Here is a 16,036-nt window from a genome sequence, read left to right as displayed (position 1 = left end):
TGAGATAATTGTTCATATTGTTCAACTCTAAATATCTGATAGGACATCCTGGTCTGAAGGATGTAATGCAACAAGAAAATAAGCATCTGCAAAGCCTGACGTACACAGTTCTGAAGATGGTCAGTGTCAGGTCTGAAGTGATTAGGTTTACTATATTATATCAACATCCAAACTTGAAAGCATTAATCAATAATTACTGCCTAGACAAGAAACCTATTTCTAAGGTACAAAATTGCAAACTATGCCAAAACCATACACTGAGCAAGATCCATGTTTGTGAAAACCAAGCCAACAAAAAGCACAGTAGCAGAGCAATACAGCTTCAGATAAATGTTATAGTTGGCTCCTAGGATATGTACCTTAACTTTTTCATTAAAAGAAAATAAAATTTCTATTAGCACAGGAAATAAAAGCTGATGACAAATTTATCAGCCACCTGACTGCTAACTCAGTTTAGATCTTCAGTAAGCAACAGTGCTCATAAGCACGAAGGATAACTTTCTTTGGAAACTCGTTATATGTGTTTTAATTTCTATACTAAATATCTAGGAGAGATAGCTCGTATTGTTTTCAGGAACAAAACTCTTGGCAAACCAGAGGAGATTTTCTTGGTAGCGAAGCTAGAGAAGCCGTGTTTGTCCCAGTCCTGTGCTGGTGCTCTCCCATACTCCTTCACATCTCTAACCCTTCCTAAATAAGCACATCGGCTCCCTGCTGAGGACATTTCATGTGACAGGCTCCCCTGCTAATATTACATTCTGGCCGTTCTTCCAGCTCCTTCTGAGAAGACCCAGTGATTTGAAGAGAGAGGATAGCAAAGGAGAAACAATCCAGGAATATCTGGGGGAGGACACAGGAACAGAAAGAAAAAAACAAAACAAAACAAAACAAAACATGAGTCACTGCATTTTGTGCCATTTGGCAAAACTCCTCTGGTGATGTTCTGAGGGTGGGACCTGGTGAAGACCTCATTTTCCTCTTTCAGTGTTGAGTTTTTTCATTCACTGCCTAGACTATTTTAGCCTACGGGACAAAACAGTTCTGCCAGAGCTCTCGGTATAACTCTTGGGCTCAGGGGGTGGAGTTACAAGCTGTCTGTCTATCATTTACTACTTACTCCAGAGGAACCCAACTGTACAGAGATGCTTTGCTTTCTCCAGAGCATTCTTCCAAGAACTAAAGTCTTAAGAAACTTCTGTTCATTTACATAGGAAACTGATGTTTCTAGATTTCCATTGTTGCCTTCCTCCTTCATTTATATAACAATATTGTACTTACACATTCATATCCATCTAAGTTGCTATGAATACAGCATCCCAGAACTCCTCGAAATACAATGATATACTAGATGAGGCATTTTTTTTCAGACAAAATCTGCAGCAATTAAGACTTAGGGAGTGACAATAAAGCCATTGAACTTAGAACCCTGGCCACAGAAGAAGTTAAAACCAAAGGTGCTGAAAGACTATTTATTTTACTTCCAAATCTATCAAGATAGTAAGCATGTTTCTAGTAAAAAGAGAACACAGAAAACTCATGGATACTAATACTAAAAAGTTATTTGAAGACCCTAAAAAAAACACTTGGCCAAAATTTTTTATCCCTGAAAAACTTTGCAGAAAACATTTCTCCTAATTTGCCACTTCAAGACTATTCTATAGTGGTTACAATTGCCACAGATAATGTACTGTTGTTTGACCAAAATAAAGAAGGAAAACCGGATATGTCTACTGTAGAAATGTGCCCAAAACCTGAAAATCATTGTAGATCCCCAATGGCCCACCCACAAACTCAAAAGTAGAGTGAGTTAAAATATTTCTTCCTATACTACAGTAACTTTTGCACATCTTTGATGCAATAAAGATCAGTATCCTGTTAATGTAATACAGGCGGTTCACTACCATAAATTGCTCATAAGAGGTGACAGAGTCCTTTGAATGCTGGACTGGGTCTGGGGTGGTTTTGTTGCTGGATACCCTAACAGTCTTCTATGATCTTAGAAAATTGCCCAAACTATTTCTGCTTCAGAGCAGGAGTTTGCAATAATACCTTCCTGCTTTTTCGGAATATTTAGTACACGAAAATGTATTCTTCTTTCTATGTATTTCATGGTACATACATTTTATACCAGAAATTCTAGATATTGGTAGATTTTCATACAGTAGTAAAAATATACATCTCTTTCTCTGTCAATATTCCAATCTGACTATTTTAACATAAATATTTTTGTATTGTTTCACTGTTATTCTCTGTAGAATTAGAAACACAAGAAATATATGTGAATCAATAGGAATATTTGGGAGCCAAGTCTTCAATTGGTACAGACTGTCCAACTAAAGCAAAGGAAACATACCCTACATGAGAATCTGGTCCCTACTTATGGGTACTGAGGATGTCTAAACACAGACACATAAATGTACACATAAACAATTGTAATCATTTGCAATCTGCTGTGCAATTTCTGACTGGTAGAGCTGTAGAAACATCTTGCCAAGAGCTTATCATGCAATATAGGATCTTACACTGCACCTAGCAATGGCAAAGCCCCTGTACTCTTCCCCACAGTAAATCTGTCCCTAGAAGTTATCTAGGTTTTCTGTATGTTTTCAAGACATTGAGTAAAACAGCAATCTCACTCTTTTGGATATGTGGGGTAGAATCTCACACCACTGAAGAAAACGCCAGCATTTCCAATGAATTTAATGGCCTTCTGGTATCTCTTAGGGATAAAAGCTTCTTTCTTAAAAATTATTTTGGATACTACTGCTTTAAAAACACCCACTGGAAGCACATTACACTGAAGCTCTATTATTAAAAAAAATGAATGATTTAAAAAATGTCTTTTTACCCTACAGACTTTAAAAATATAAAGTCCCTTCCTACCTGAAACATCAAGAACCAGAATTGTGCTGAATTTCTGAATGATGAAATGGTCATTCCATGGCCATTTTGTTATTTGGAATCTGCATTCCATAACAAGGACTATAGACTTGTAGAATTGGGGATCCAGACAGAGATCTGACTGCAGTGGGACACTAGTAAAACATCAACTCTTCATACAGTTGAAATTGCACCATGTATCCCTTCCTTGTCCTTTGTTGTTTACTTTTAAATACTGAGTGGGTCTTGGCATTTCTTTTGAAAGGATGAAGTTGCTCCAGTCTCTGATTTTTTCTTCAGTAGTGTCTTGCCAGTTGTGCTGACTATGCTACATGGTGGAATAGAGAAAACAGAGTCATTCCAGGCTGCTAAACTCATTTTCGCTTTTCAGTGAAGTAAGTTTTAACCGATTTTTTAAAAGGTGAAAAGCCAGTGCATTAACACACTAACACAGACTATGAGGTTTGCAGTCTAGAATTTAAAGTCTCCCATTGTAAACCCAAGTAATATATTACATGCCACACAGATTAAGCTGATCTATAAGCCACCTTTGTTCCAGAGACTGTGAGTTACCCTCCATGGAATGGAATTCTCAAATCTCTGTGGAGACAAGCTCTTCTTACAGAGGAATAAAACATCTTCTAATAAGAGTATTTACTGGAAACACTGTAAATTCACGCCACGTAATGAGGATGACTGGTAACTCCTTCTGTATCTTCAGGAAGGACAAAATCCAATGCCCCGTGGGTGTCGAATTACTTCAAGCCTTTCCTTTGCCTGACCTGGATGAGAACTTGAGATTTTATCATAAAGGGAGAAAACTGGGAACTGAACTGACTGGCTTGCAATCATTGAGAAAAGGCATCAGCATCTGTTTCTGGTCTTTTCCTGAAGAATCCCTTCAGCTGATCATTTGGATTGAAAGTAAATTGGTTTGTTTTCATAGGTCCATTTCTTCCAAGTTCAGATAAAACAGACCTCTCCTGGGGGCCTGATGGTTTGTGTTCTGAATTCTTGGTTCATGTGGCAGAGATTCTCTGTATTATATTGCTAACATATTATCCATTTTGAAGAATACAAAGCAGCTATGCCTTGGCATGTTTCTGTAAGTTTCCTTGTCTAGTTGTAACTAAATCCTGTAAAAGCACAAAAATGGGATCCTAACAAATTCCCTATGGTCACGGAAAGATATGTGTGTCTGCATGTGTTTTTATATATTTCTCTCTCTATATAGTTATCTATAATGTCATTTGTGACAAATGTTAGCTACAGCGTTCTAGAAGGAAATCTAGTAGTTCTTCTCTACCAGCAAATTCTACTCCTAGACATGACAAGTGCTGTTTAGGTCACGTTACAGTCCTGCCTAGCCATGAATTCAAGGTTTGGCTATAAGATTCCTTAAAGTTAGTGCCTATGTGCAACTGGAATTACATTCAAGTTCCATCTCCAATGAATAGGAATTAAAAATTACTTTGTAGTCTTATCCTCTTTGTACAGGTTTTCTGAAAGTTTCCTGAAGACTGAATAGGGGAATAGAAGAGCAAAATGACAGTTTAAAAAGTTTGTCCTCGAGGAGGGTTTCAATGTCTTGCCCCAAAGTAAAATAAAGCCATAAAACATGAATCTCACAGTGAGATTCCCATTCTGATGATTCTCCATGGGACTAAGGACTTTCTTAAGAGCAGAAAAATGTAAAGTCATCGGAACTTTAATTGGGGAGACCAAATTACACTCATTATAAAGCTGCGATTTGTTATCAAGTATTTTACTTATGCACTGTAATAAATGAAAAGTAAGTTTTCAATTTCTTTACATTTCAGTGCGAGTAGTAACACAAGAAGAAGCAGGAAACACCAAGTGTAGCTCATAAGAAATATATTATGGTTACTATAAATCATCAACAGTAGCAATTCTATCAAAGATGATCTCTCTGACCACCTGTAAAATTTTTCAGGATACTGTTAACATGGGGCAACTACGCTCAAGAAGCTGGTCAGGGAAAAAGCAGTATTTAAATGTAGTTTAATATCTTAATATAGGATGAATGAAACTACTATTTCTTTCTCTTTTATATCTCCAGACTGATGATACTTAGAGGATTATATTCACAGTTTCATCATCTTACTTTCCATGAAAGTAGAGCAAGGATTTTATTTATTTTTATTTACTTTTATTACAGTGTTAAAACCCCAGAAGCATGAACATTTTGCTTACAGTGCCTTCTGTTCAGACTGACATGGCTGTTTGAATCCTTTCAGAAGGGCACAATGACAGCTGAGGCGCTGCCACTGCAAACTGTAAGAGGTAGAAAAGGCTGCCATTGACCGTCATGTTCCCACCCGGTCTGGCATGTTTTCAAAAAGGAGGTTCAGTAAAACTTGGTAGCAGCGCCCACCTCAGCATACCCTTAATGGACCTCCCTGCTGACAGGCCTGTTTCCCATTCTGTAGCAGACCTTCACACAATCAGCCTGCTCCTACATGTAGACTACAACCTCCCTTCTCTGCCATTTTATAGGACAGGAATGTATGTTTCAGTGCACTTCAACAATTTTATGTTTTTTCCTGGCTGGGGGTTTGCTACATTAGAAACTATACATTCTTTAATTGCATTAAAAGAAAAAGCTGATTAATTCCATTTTAATTAAATAATGGAAAATACTGATAACTCTGGTAGGTCTCAGCTGACCACTATCATTATTTTCAGCAGCATGTGCTTTAGATTTGTTAGATAAATCCAGTAACAGTTGTGCTGAAAAAAAGATCTTCTTCTGCAATGTCTTTAGATAAATGCAAGAAACTACATGTATCACAGTTCATTCAGAAGGCAAGGTTTAAATGGACATAAAAAGCCCTGGCTTTCCAGTATCGATAGCATTTGGAAATGCAACCAAATTCTGAGTGCTGTGAGCCACGGAGGTAAAATAATACAAACAAAAAAAGGTAATTAAAATAGTATCTTTTTGTTATTTAACTTCAGCTATACATAGACTTTTAAGTGTCAAGTGAAGAAGACTCAAAGCTTTAGTCTTACTTCTAGTCAAAGTACAAATACAGACTTCACTGTACATAATGATCAGAGTTTTATTTCTGTTGAGTAACATAGTTTTATTTGGAACCTAATCTTAATTTCTTTGCACCAAATATAAAAAACAGTCATAATTTACTGAGAGGTGGTCCCTTCCTTTGACAGGTAGCAAAAGAAGAAGGACTTAATTAGATTAAATTGTTTAAATGTATAATTTAAAAATGCTAGAAGAATACTTACAGACACTTCCAAAGACTCAATGAAATCAGGTCTGAGAACATACACCTCCAAAACCCCTTCTGATGTGCAGAAAATCCTCAGAGACGCATGTTCTTGTAATAAAGGTTATTTACAGTGTGAAACAAAACATGGGCAATCTGGGATGACACAGCCACCCAAAGTATTAGGAAGTCCAAAAGGAAGAGATAGGGACTACAGACATTTACAAACAGGCAAAATAATTATCCAGTTTAGAAGCAGGACTGTCTGAGGGAAAAAAAAGTCTCACAGAAGACTTCTGAATTTCTGAGTGAGGTCTACCCCTGAAATTATATACCTATTGGTAAAATAACAAAAACTGAAACATAGCCTTCATAAAGCTTAGAGAAACTCTGTATTTCACTGGAAATCCAATTTTACATTAGAAAATGATCATTCTAGTCAACATTCACTTCTTAATTATTGGTAAGAATTCTGAGGACTTTTCTCTCACTTAAGAGACCTTAGTGCCCAGCTAAACTACCTACTTTACAGATACTAAGTAGGGAATTCTAAATTAAATTAAAGTATTGTGCCTTTTAAACTAGAAATCAGGTTTTTTGACAAAGGATGATTTATTTTCTTTTAATGATTGTAAATGACTTTGTCATCCAGATTTCTATACACAGGCCAGCATCTTCATTCAAGACTTGGAAGTGTGGCAGCTAAGTAACAGCAGTGCGTAACACAGCACTCCTCTCCGCCAGCCTCGGCAAAGAGCGGGCTGGCGTTTGTAACACAAGTGTCATAGAGTGGACAGCACAAAATGGTGAGTCACCAGACCATAACTGAAAAATAAAAGGGATATTTCTTAAGGCTTACTACTCAGGAGGCCATCTGTAACCAGTAAGTCATCACCATCTTTAATATCTACCAATGCTGTTACAAAAATTTACTCACATAGGTCATTTTTAATGGCTGAGTATAAAATTTTTTTTCCACCTTCATCAACTTCATGGTAAAAGACTTTGGTTAAGAAAATCTACTGCACAGGCTGAGAAGGCTTCTTTATAAAACCATAAAGATCATATTTAGCATTAGATTTTGCCGTCACTCCATATTTTAAATTGTGTGCTAAATACACAGGCAACAATTCCATTTGCCTCCCATTTTTTATTGGTAAATAACCTAGAGCCATTTATGGGGGCTCTGTACAATGAGAAAAAGGATGCTTGCATTTACTGATTATACTTTTTTCTATCAGACACAAGTTACTTTTCAGTATGAACATCTGAAACACGAAAAACTGAAAATGAGTAAAATAACAATACGCTACAAATATGTTAGATCACTCAAGATCTGCAATTAGAAATCTTCATTCTCGACTTCCTATAGCTGTCTGATTAATTGTAAGTGATTCTTCAGCTGCTGGAACTTAAGAAACCAAAATTTCCAGTGAGTTTTTTATTATACCTGATTATGATTGGTGTTTTCTTTAGGGTTGCCAGCATTTCTCATGAAAGTAGCTGAATTTTCCAGATGTTTCTTCAGTAAAGAGAGCTAATTCTGCTTTCCAATATCAAATATTTCCTAAATACTACCACTTTCTTTTCACAAGGTATTAACAAACATTGCAGCTATCACTATTCTTCCAGCTTCACATTCTACGTTTACCCCATTGAGTTAATTGAGCAAAAACCATGAAGTAATTCAATCATGGCAAGTTCTGCACGAATTGTGAGTTCTGGGTAATCTTGCTGTTCCTGAACTAATGACAGCTTCTTTCAGCACTCCTCATAAAACAACCAAGTATATCTCATTGGCTTTTTGATCTAACTTATATCAAAACATTATGGGGTATTGAGACTTACTTCAAAGTATTTCAAAGTTTTGATCATTAAGAATCCTGCAACTTGCATCACCATTCCAGTAAATTTTCAAGTGTCTGCTAAACGTGCTTTTGAGCATATTACCTCCTGAAAAGTAACACTGCAAGTCCTACTACTAGGAAAAAAATGCCTTATAGTTGATCAAGCAAAAATCTCCATCGACTTAATTAATAAAGTGTACAAGACATTAACATCTGATATAATAAATATCTGAATTATAGAAAACAATGTTTTCATTTACACATCTGCCAAAACCAGAAATACAGCAGTGCTAGCCGATTTATTTTCTTGCACTAAGTGACATAGGGCATGGAGTAGATAGAATGGAAAAGAATAAAAATTCAAAAGGTCATTAAATACTAATTAGAGCATTCTGAAAAAAATTGTTCCAGCTGTAATTTTAAACATCAAATTGCCTGCCTGATGTTATCATCACCACAATAATGCTAATAATTTCAAGGCAAGGTTCAGAGAGATTCAACTGCTGGGCTGCTGAACAAGAGAGTATTGAAAGACAACCAGTGGATGAGTGGGATCTAGACTGTTACATTTGCGACAGTTCTCAAGAATCCTTTTATAGTCCATGGAGAAAGATCAGTACTATTAAGGCATGAGACATCTCATTCCAAGTTTTCACAGGTTAGATGAGTCACACTCAAGAAATGCCTATTTTTTTCCACTGATTTTAAAGGGAGTTTAGTGACTAGTTCATATATGGATCCTTTACTGCTGATGTCTAGTTAACCAAGGTGAATCCCGCTCAGGATACCTGAACTGGAGCTACTGGAGGACAGAAAGCAACATGACGATTTGAGCCTCTAACACTTTGTGAAGAAGTAGGAACAGAGCCTGGATGGATCTGAGAAGCTCCATGAACATGTTTGACTTTCTCTGTGCTTCAGTGAACCAAACCGCAGAAACTTGAGTCCTGCCCTTCATGAGCTGGCAGATTAATAATTTTTGGCACTCCATTTTTGTGATGATGTCAGACTGATTATTTTATCATAATCAAAATTTGAATGTATATGACATTTTGTTTATGCAAGTCCTCTTTTTGTTCTCCATGTGTATAAACAGATATACCAGCGCTAAACAACTACAATTTTGTGTCAGACACAGATGTGGAGCAGTATGGAGGCTTTCAAAAAGTTCAGAGTTGCCAAAAATAATCTTCCACCTATCATCTTGCACAACAGCATTTCAGAAGACTGTATACACCACGTACACTGCAACCTACTACTCACATAAAGAAAAACTAGTATTTTGCAGGATTTGCTTGTACAACAAAGAAGATGGCGCTCCTACAAGTTCTATAATGAATATATACCTAAACAAAGTTTCAGCCTAATTTCAAATGCCTGAATTTTATCAGAATGTCATTGTTGAGGAACACTGCTCCAAGAAGTTCAATGCTGTCCATACTGTAAGACCAAATTACATCTTAATGTGTTTAGTGCTGCTACTGTAATTTTACTTTACAGCAAAGCAGTTCTTTGTGGTGCTTTCCCACAAGTACATGGGCTATTTAAAGCTCCTTATTTCATAACTAGCTTTTAAAAAAACCCTAGAGGCTTGCAATCTACAAAGGTGAAGCTCTCACTGAAAATACCTTTATCAAATCAAACAACAGCTTCCTTATCCATTGGTTCTTTGGTGTGTCTCTAGCAAAAGACGTGTCTACGCTGTGGCCAGAGGTGTGACAGTGGTATGTATGCTCAGGCACCCCTGAGCTGGCCCTACAGCACTGTAAATGTAGCGGCAAAGATTTCAACACAGGCTGTATAACCCCATGAGATTGTGGTACTCATGCCAGCTGAATTAAAGCTGGCTGGGATATGTCTCTTTCTGCTGCAGGCACACTTCTGATTGCTTTGCAGACATAAGTCACCCTGTTTGATTTTGTGTATCTATGACTGAGTCAAACTTTCCTCATGCTACCGAGCCTTATGCTGGCAAGCTTTCTTTCTGTGTACAGTGAGTCAATATACTCTGACTCTATTTTCAAGATTCTAGAAAGACAAGGCTGGAAAAGCAGTATAAATCATTCCATATTGGAAATAATTACTTACATTTCAATCCTGTAATCCTTATTTGAACAAAACTCACATAGACCTTAGTGGGAGTTCAGCTCAGTTAATGACTGAAGTACTTGGCCCTTCATTCCTTTTTCTGCCCTGCTATCAGATGTATTATTATTATGAGAAACATCTGTAATAATACTTTACACTTCCATAGCCCCTGACATCTGGAGGCTTCGACAAACTCTCTGAGATTACTATTAGGTATTCTTATGTTACGAAGGATGTCAAGTAATTTGCCCAAGCCAGAGAGATAATGTTTATGCCTTATGCAGCTCTTAAAAAGTTAAATGAGGTTGCACTGATAAATGCCATCCATTATACAACCCATGTCTTTATTAACTAACCAGAGAGAAAGACGACTAGAAAATGACTGATGCTGAAGATTAAAAAGAACCCTAGACGCCTCATATCAAATAATGTCAAATTCAGCTATCCGTACTTGGAAATTCTTGTTTTGCTTTTCAGACTCTAGAAATCACTTAACAAACATGAGGCCAGAAGTCTGAGTGGGACAATAATGTGGTTTCTGTTTACTCTTGCTAGCTTGTCTGTCTGTGTTTATCTGTGGGCTGCAGCTAACTGATCACATACCGTATCTGTTCCACTGTGGCAAACCAGCACTATTTGCTTTGTTTTTTTTTTCTTGAGTTACTTTTTAAAATGCTTCCAGATATCAAGCAGCCAATTATTTTAGGAGATCTTGGACCTGATCATGTTCCATCACACAAAATGTGGCACATGGTAAGTAAATGCTCAAAAACACACATGAAATGAGGTGCACGATGTACACATGGTTGTTCCAAAAGTAAAAACCAACAAACTTATGTACAGTAAGGAAAGAAATTACAGACTCATCTCATTATAATTAAAAAAAAAAGAAAAGACAAAAAAGCAGAAAAGCTATAATAGTATGAAGAAAGTGTCTGTCAAACTGATCATAAACAGCAACATGTTCATGACAATGAAAAAGACGGGTCTATTTTCAGTTCACAGCTAGTTACAATTCATCCCTCATTATAAGGCATTCTGTTATCAAGACTCAAGAATAATAGTTCATTGTTCTGTTAGCTCTTTCAGACACTCACAACAACAGTATAGCAATTCTCCTCTGAATATCCCTGTCACTGTAAAAATATAGAGTACTTTACAGCTGCGTGTGTCAGCTGTTATATCCCCTTGTACCTTCTTTATGTGGACTCTCAGGGTGATAAGGCAACACAGTACCTCAGTTTCTGGACACTTCTAGCTGTAATTTGTCCTTTATCAGATGGAGAAATACCGCATTAAGGCTGAGAGTAGCTGTTACACTGAAACATGAATGGGCCCCAAGCCAAAACAAGTACTTCTGCTTTAAAATATAATGTATGACTTACCTGTATTAACTTAATTACATAACAATCTACAGACAGAAACGGATGCAGTTTTCTTAAAAATCTGCTAGGATGCAGTGCCTTGTTGAAGCATTTGAATGACTTACAAATGTAAAATGCATTCTTCACAACCTTAAGTCTTCACATGCATGTTCTTTTAAGGGTAGAGGGCTGTCTGAAAACATTGCCTTAGAGGAGGGGGAGTGAAAGAAAGTGAGACCAAGTGTGCTGCCTAGCTGCCTACAACTTTTGGCAGTGGATCAGACAAACAAGTTCAGCAGAAAGTCGATGTAATTTTATTGGACCACACTGTCTCAAGCAATTAGAAAAATATTTGTAAAACATCAGATGAGAAGGGGAAACGTGGAGCCCAATAATGCAAAACAATGTTTATAAGACAGAAATTGTGAAACTGGAAGAATAAACACAATTACTCTATCAGCACCTCCAGTTCTTCTGAAGATTACTTAGCTTAAAAGCAAAATGTTTTCCTGTTGAATGTAAAAGAATTCATAGTTAAAAAAAATTTATAAATGTACACATGTATTTTAAAGAGTGTTATATATGGATTTTTACTGTGAAGCTGTCAGTGCTCATCAACAGAAAATTACATGCTACATTAATGCACTTTATGTATTGACACTCACATGCATATTTGGGCAAGGAATTCAAATCCATGGTTGTGCAAGAAGGATACTTTTTAGATCCACAGATTCTTTTTAGAAGAGTTACAGATCATCCAATGTATGTGTAAGCTGCTCAGATAAATTAATAATGTGTGAGGTAAAATCTTTCTTTGTAACTATTATTTCCCCCTTTTAAATACTATTCTGAGAAAAACAGTTCTGACAACTCGCGTAGTGCAAGCTTAGACACATACAACAGTAAAGATGGCCATATGCACTTCTTTTTAAGTTGCAGACAAGTCAGAGATTTGTCTGCATCTTAAATTGGGACATTTGTTCTTTTCTACCAAGTAGAAATATTTCATTTTCTGCCCCAATTAACATCATAAGACTTGTCACATTAACTGTTCTGTTAAAACTCCAGCTACTTAGGCATTAGCGCATGGGGAAGATTTATCTGTTAATTCTAGGATAACACAGTACTGCCTGACTGTTGGCAGTTATCTGAGTAATAGGATTGGACAAAATGCAAATATTACTATGTCCTTTAGAGGTTCTGTCAAGATTAATGATGGTTGCTAATGAATCAGAAGAAGATTCTGAGCTCCCTGGAATTCAGGTGTATTGTGCATATCAATTCAAATCTATCTTCAGCCAAGATGGAAACCTGCTGTCCGTGTTTACTCTTTGTGCAGAGTCAAAGAATTCAAGCCGTTGAAAGGATTGTTTTGACCTGAGTCTTAATGAAAAACACAGCATGTCAAATAAGAGAGATATTCAGGTGAGAGAAGGGTGTCCTGAGCAAAGACTCATGGTGCTGAGTGACAGAAGCAGGACCTTCACAAATACAGGCTGCTTCAAGCTAATGAAATGGCAGCCCAGGCCCTTGAAGAATGCTGCTGTTCCAACACTGGGATGAATTCTTAGTATAGCAAAGATACAGATCCAGGAGTTGGAACTGCTAAAAGTTTCAATAGTTTATAGACTACTACAGTTACTCAGTTGCAACCTCAGCAAAAGCAGGAACAGGCCTTTATAACACCAACCATCAAGTTTACCTTCCGGGCTCGAATCCAGTGCCAACATATTCAAATAAAATCCAGAGAGAACAGCCTGTGTTGCCCAAACAGTCTACTTGTACCTAGCTATATAGCAATAATTTCTGGGCAACGGTGAAAGTTATCTACAGTATAACAGACTTTTCCCACAAGCACATTCACAATGAAAACAAGCTGCTAATTTCAGGATAAACGTAAGTCTAAAGAAAGCAGCTCTGTTTGAAGTTGTGTTTACAGTGAAACTTTGGCAGTCCCAAAAAACAGCTAAGCTCCGATTTCCGTACATCTATATACTCTGCAATATATCTTGTGAGGACTAGAAATGAATCCTTTGCATTCCAGAAGCATCAAAGAACGACTGCTGAAGAAGACTAAAACCTCTGTGAGTGATTGCTGGGGTGGGGGCAGGTGGGGGTGACAGAGCTGTAACCAGACAGGACATTAAATGTCCCAGCACAGCTGCTGCTTACATACATCCTTTAGTGTACTGTCAGCACTGGACAAGAATCTGTGCTGGAAAATAGTGAGAAATTATATTTTTCAATACGTATTACGTAGTCAGCTGAGCTAAGAAGAAGTAAAAGCACACGAATAAAAAGCTGATATCTTAAGTTCAACCAGCAGCATGGAAAAAAACATGAAGACAAAAATGGACAGAGAAAAGGAACGAGGCAGATGAAATGAGAGCATGGAAGATAGCAGAGAGGGGGAGTTGTATGTATAGATTACATGTGGGGTTTGTATGATTTAAAGAAAAAAAACATTTAAAGAAGCATGTTATATAAGCAAATTTAATTCTGAGAGAAGTACTTCAGCAGATCAATTTTCTATTGGATGTCTTCACTGACCACACAGATTTTTTTTTTTCAGGGATTAATGCTGAGCAAATACAGGGTGAAGAAATGCTTTGCAAGAAGTATTTACAAACATCCATTTGAATAAAACCACAAAGTGCTTTAGATGGTACTTGGTTTACCTCATCATTCATACTCTAAATAATGAAAATTACTTGTATTTGCAGAGCAAAAGAATTCTCTATTAACATTTTTGAGAGTATTTAATAGATTTAAACACACAATAATACCTTTAAAGTTTATGTCTGGAAATTACAGTTGTATAAAGGGTGAGATGCAATGACTATGTTTATAAAGCCTTTCAGGAAAGATTGCGAAAGTATGAGTATTGTTGACTTTCCCTCCTTCCATACATGTACCTTTCACTTCTTCAGATAGCTTACAAACATAATTACCCATGTGGCATACCAAACTGCCTAATAACAGTGCAAGCCATCGTATATGTTACACATGCTGGCTCCCACACTTGCTGGCTCACTATCTCTTTGGAGAGCAAATGCGGCCTCAGTGGAGCATTCAAAGAACAGTCTAATGGGTATCCAGTGCTCTACTGTCTTGGTGAGGACTGATTCGTTCCCAAAATCAAGGCCAAAGGCATTAATAGAGCTATCAGAACATACCAGACAAGGTATCCTGTGCATATGGGACCCTGAGCCTCACTGGCCTGATTCATTGAAGAATTAGTGTGCTCCATAAATGTATCTTTCCTGTACAGACATAATTAAAAATAAAGGACTCACACGTTTAGCATTTTTAACACTTAAAATTTTCTACACTGACTATCTCCTACTTTCTCCTTTAAAGAGGTCCCATCCCAACCTTGAAAAAAAAAGAGCTTGCTGGAGTTTTTCAAGATGCCCTCCTCCTTACGAAGCCATGCTGCTTAACTAGAAATTTTCTAGAAGAACCAGATTTACCATCCCTGCACCACACACTTAATTTGTGCAAGAATAAGTTCAGTGCTTCTCAACTACATTAGATCTGCTCATGTGCAGTTCTTTGCTGTGTTCATGCATTGGATCAAATACTTGCCACATATATTTTACCAGTGCCTTAAACTGTATTTGCATGTATTTCTTTACTGGAAAACTCAGATGCAAACTTGTCAGCTTTATGTGTCAGATGCCTAAGATATAAGTATTAGAATCTTACCTTAAGATTAATTCAGACAGCCCATCTTTCAGAAACATGTAGATTAGGGTCAGAAAACTACTGTTCTTCAATATGGCAACGAACTGTAAGACAATATGGAAAATAGTCTAAAATATGAGTATCATTTTCTCACTGTCACATTAATCTGCTTTCCTCTCGTGGTAAAGAAGTAAGAACTAACAGAAAAAATGCTTTAATTGGGATGCTCTAAATTACTCGAAAATTAGGGATATTCCACATGGAGCTCTATCATAGCCTTTGATTCAAATGGCGTTGTTTCAGTCATCTTGAAATACAAATCATCATTTTTCAACAGTTTTTCCTGTCACATCTCTTGTGATCAAGAGATACCATGTACTAAGTCTACATTTACTCCAAGGTAGAGCATAAAAGGGAATAATTCGGATGATCTTTCTCCTGATATAGTCACCTAACCTGGCAGAGTATATACCATGACGATTGCAAACATCCCAAAATACAACATACACAAATACAAGATGAAAATACCATTTCTGAAAACATTTGAAACAAACCCAAGACACATTTGTGAGAAAGTCTATACTCTTCTCCTCCTTTCCTGTCTTAATTACCTCCACAAAAATGTCAACTGCATTTGGCAATAGATGAAGAGTAGAAATCTACAATACAGCCAAAATACTGAACTAGGAAAATGCTGTTTCAATTGAAACTAGTTCAAGTTACTGTAAAGACTTGTATGTTAACTTCAGCTAGAATAAGCTACTAATCCTGAATGCCAGTACGTTCTAGCTGTTTAGGTATAAGGCAGTGAAACAATCCATGAACAAGAAAAATACACACAGTGGTTCTGCAGTATGCACTAAATAATCTGAAGCAGGAGGCAGCAATACTAGTTTTATCTTGCAAGTTCCTACTGTGGTTC

The 16,036-nt window shown here is 36.9% G+C and overlaps 1 long non-coding RNA gene across 1 annotated transcript in view; it reads right to left on the bottom strand.

Moving 5' to 3' along the window:
* Positions 1-440: 440 nt before the first annotated feature.
* The window catches only part of LOC122153801, a 132,283-nt gene continuing 116,687 nt past the window's right edge, over positions 441-16,036 (bottom strand). Inside the window, exons 5-6 of the long non-coding RNA XR_006165682.1 lie at positions 15,136-15,218; positions 441-840 (exon numbers count right to left, since the gene is read on the bottom strand). This is a non-coding gene — a long non-coding RNA (uncharacterized LOC122153801). The remainder of the gene's footprint in view (positions 841-15,135; positions 15,219-16,036) is intronic.

Source organism: Tyto alba, unplaced genomic scaffold (assembly GCF_018691265.1).
Source record: "Tyto alba isolate M040663 unplaced genomic scaffold, T.alba_DEE_v4.0 Super-Scaffold_23, whole genome shotgun sequence".
Classification (NCBI taxonomy): Eukaryota; Metazoa; Chordata; class Aves; order Strigiformes; family Tytonidae; genus Tyto; species Tyto alba.
The sequence above is the reverse complement of the archived record's forward strand: the minus strand, read 5'-3'. Positions and strand labels throughout refer to the sequence as shown.